The sequence below is a fragment of the Penaeus vannamei genome, chromosome 29 (assembly GCF_042767895.1).
Source record: "Penaeus vannamei isolate JL-2024 chromosome 29, ASM4276789v1, whole genome shotgun sequence".
NCBI classification, from domain to species: domain Eukaryota; kingdom Metazoa; phylum Arthropoda; class Malacostraca; order Decapoda; family Penaeidae; genus Penaeus; species Penaeus vannamei.
In genome coordinates this window covers 2,203,481-2,207,595 of record NC_091577.1, presented here as the reverse complement: position 1 = coordinate 2,207,595, position 4,115 = coordinate 2,203,481, and the positions used below count along the sequence as shown (strand labels likewise).

At 43.9% G+C, this 4,115-nt stretch overlaps 1 pseudogene; it reads left to right on the top strand.

Moving 5' to 3' along the window:
• LOC113800125 (uncharacterized) overlaps positions 1 to 4,115 on the top strand; it is a 296,339-nt pseudogene that overhangs the window by 253,709 nt on the left and 38,515 nt on the right.

Sequence of the window (4,115 nt, the reverse complement as noted above, 5' to 3'; positions counted from 1 at the left end):
AATGAAATAATAATAATCATCATAATCATAATGATAATATCTATGATAATGATAATGAGAGTTATGATGATAATGATAATGATGATAGTAATGATGATAATGACAATAATAATAACGATGAATAAGAATGAATAGTAAAAGACTAACACAAACAGTAATATTACATCTAATAATGATAGTTATGCTAATAGTAAACCTAGTGATAAGAGATATCGATAACTGTCATAAAGATAACAAGAAACATCCTCATAAAATTACTCCAATAACAGCAACCGACTTATTTAATAACAATGTTCCATTCCAACAACACAACTATGTGAAGCAAATTACCAAAATGCGCTTTTTCACCTTCACTTTTTTATCTTTTTTTGTGTCGACTTCGTTTCCGCTTCCCTGCGTCCCAATCACAAGATTTTGGCTTCGGTATCATCAATTCCCGGAGCTCCCGATCTACCATATGCAAATGGCGATCGCTATTTCAACGTTTCTCGTTTTCTATCAGCGCCGTCGGGAAACAGATATGTGATTTGCGGTTTATCCTGCCTTCGAAAGAGCTCTTGGATTCGACGCAGATGAAAGGGTTAATTTTGTCCTTATTTCTTTCCCTCTTTTGCTAATTTTTCTTCCACTCCTCCAACTATTTATTCGATTTACTTTTTCTTTTTTCTTTTTTTCTTTCGTCTGGGCTTTACGAGTGGATCCGTTCTCATATTAGAAAACGGGAGCAAGGGATTTCTTTTGTTGTGAGGGGAGACTTCTTTAAATTCAACGAGCGCCTCTGCTTCTAGTTATGATGAGACCTTGCAAACTCAAAGGTCTTTGATTAAATTTTGTGAATTGATTAACATGGAGTAGAATGAGAAATGAAAAGCCAATGGGTGAGAGAGTGAGGGAGGACGAGAAAGAGGAAAGATGAGGAGGGAGAAAGAGAAAGAAATTGGTGGAGAGAAAAAGAGGAAGGAAGAGTGACAAGGAGAGGAGGAAAATGAAAAATGGAGAGTGAGAAAGAGAGATAAAATGCATGTAGAAATAAAATGGCAGCCGATTAGACGTGTGACTAACGCCCTGACATAATGATAAGAGATGAATACAAAACAAATGTTTAGTAATTTGCTTTAACATTACATAATTTAATGCAGTCGCATGTTTTAATTTCTTTCATTTCACTCCAATACGCTTCATCCCTCTCCTTCTCCTTCTCCCTCTCCCTCTTTCTCTCTTCCCTCTCCCACTCCCCTCCCTCTCGCCCTCCCCTTCCCCCTCCCCTTCCCCCTCTTCCCCCCTGCCCCTCTCCCTCTCCCTCTCCCTGCCCCTCCCCCTCTCCATCTCCCTCCCTCCCCTCTCACCCTCCCCTTCCCCCCTCCCCCTCCCCCTCCCCCTCTCCCTCTCCCAACCCAAACGCCAATAAAAAAAAATCTCAGTAAAAGCTATATTCCCACACACTTTGGCTCCTATTAGCCGTTTACTCTGACAATCTAACAAGCTAAATAGGACAACAAAGTGCAGGTAAGATGGAGGGGGGGAGGGGGAGGTGGAGGGTGCAAGAGAGAAATTATTAGAATAAGACAAAAAAAGAATTTAAAAAAATGCACGTTTACTTCGGATCCTATTTTCTCCGTTAACTACATCCACTTCTCTTCTCCCCATCCCTTCCCCTCTCTTTTCCCCCCCTCCCCTCTTCCCTCTCCTCACTTCCCTTTCTCTCCTTTCCCTCTTCTCTTTTCTTTCCCTGGCCCTTCGTCTCCCTCTCCTCCCCTCCCTCTCCCCCTCCCCTTCTCTTCCTCTACTGTAACCTCTTCACCTCATTCTGTTATTATCTTTATTATCATTTCCCTCTTTCTTTTCTTCCCTCCCTTCCCCCCCTCATCTTTCGCTATCCTCTTCCACTTTTTCCTCCCTTTCTTCTGAGTTTTCTTCTTCGTTTTCCCCTCTTTTCACCTTTATCTTTCCCTCCTTCTTCCTCTTCTCCAACTTCTGCTTCCTCCTTTCGTACCTGTCTTCCTCTCCCCTCTTTCACTTTCCCCTTTCTCCCACTCGTTCCCTCTTCCTTATTCCTCTCTCCCCGTCCCCATCTCCCCCTCCATTCCTCTTTGCCCCCTCCCTATTCCATTTTCATTTTCTTTTTACCTCTTCCCCTTGTCCTCCTCTCCCACCCTTCACCCCACCTTTATTCATTCCCTTCCCTCCCTCCCTCCCTCCTCTTACCCTCCTTCTTTCCTACTCCCTCTCCTTACCCTTCGTCTCTACCCTCCCTCCTTCCCTCCTTTCTATTCTCCCCTCCCTATCCCTCTTCCTTTTCTTTCCTCTCTCCTTTACTTCCCTCCCTCCTTTCTATTCTCCCCTCCCTATCCCTCTTCCTTTTCTTTCCTCTCTCCTTTACTTCCCTCCCTCCCTTCCATTCTTCCCTCCCCTATCCCTCTCCCTTTTCTTTCCTCTCTCCTTTACTTCCCTCCCTCTCCCCCCTCCTCCTTTTAAGACAATGGGCCTCCACCCCCCTCCCTCCCCCGCCCCCTCCCGTAACGAACTTAAGCAGGGTTAATTTGGGTGCCGGACGGGGGTGGGGGGACGGGGGATGGGAGGGGGGGCGGCCTTAACTTTGGGGGAAGGGGAGAGGGAGGGGGGGGGAGGGGAGGGGGGAGAGGTGCGGTCTTCTCGTCTCTCGATATTGAATTTGTCTTGTAATCTGATATTTTTATTAAAGGAAAAGAGATCAGAGAGTAAGAGAAGGAGGAGGAGAGAGGGGGAGGGGGACAGGAGGAAGGAGGGAGGGAGGAAGGAGGGAGGGTGAAGGAGGGAAGGAGGAGGAAGGAGGGGGAAGGAGGGAAGGAGGGAGGGAGGGATGGGAGAAGGAAGGAGGGATGGGAGAGAAGGAGGGAGGGAGGGAAGGGAGGGGTAGGGAGGGAAGGGGAGGGGAGGTGGAAGTGGTTAACGTATCCCTTGCATCTTGCTGCTGGACAAGTTGTCTGTCTTGAGGAAGAAAATAGGGGGGGGGGGTGGAGGGAGGGAGGAGGAGTAGATTGATGGGCGGGGGAGGGAGGGAGGGAGGGAGGGAGGAGGAGTAGATCGATGGGGGGGGGGAGGGAGGGTGGATAGTAAAGCAGAAAATTATAGAGATAGGTAGATAGACAATTATATAGATAGATGTTTATTTAGATTGATAAATAGATGTTTATATAGATTGATAAATAATGTTTATATAGATTGATAGATAGATGTTTATATAGATTGATAAATAGATGTTTATATAGATAGATAAATAGATGTTGATATAGACTGATATGACGATAGTATAGATATTGATATAAATCGATAGATGAAGATAAAGTCCGATAGATATAGAGAAAGATCGTTGGATAGACAAATACAGATATTAATGCACGTATTTGTGTTTCTCTATGTGCATATACCCATATATGTACACATTTTACCCCTATAACTAGAAATACACACACAAAAAAACTATCTTGTCCCCGCACCTTCTAAGATATCAAAAGATGTGAGAGATAACACTGCCCGGCTACACGAGTCCCCTTATCAACATTCCTTCAACCGTTGCCGAGTCTTGCAACTGTCAACTGATGCGTGGAAATGTTGCAGAGTTGTTCCTTGCAATGTTTCTGTTATTTGCAGTCCAAGAGAGTTAGAGAGAGATGCGTGAGGAGGCATTAGCGTTCAACTTAGGCAGGGTGTTAGTTTTTGTGTTATTTTTGTTCTTTCTGTTCTTTTTGTCTTTTTTTTTAAGCCTTCGTTTTTTTTTTTTTCTTCTCTCTTCTCTCTGTCTCTCTGTCTCTCTCTCTCTCTCTCTTTCTCTCTATCTATCTTCCTAATTCTCTCTCTCTCTCCCTCTCTGTATCTGTCTGTCCTCTCTCTCTCTCTCTCTCTCTCTCTCTCTATCTATCTATCTATCTATCTATCTATCTATCTATCAATCTATCTCACTCTCACTCTCACTCTCACTCTCTCTCTCTCTCTATCTATCTATCTATCTCTACTAGATAATATAAGAGGCACTAACAGCTTCTGCAATTTCAAAGCGAAATTAAAAGAATATGTCTTAAATAATCAGCTGTAAATATAAATGTATTCATGGAAAGAGTAACCATTGCAATTAATGG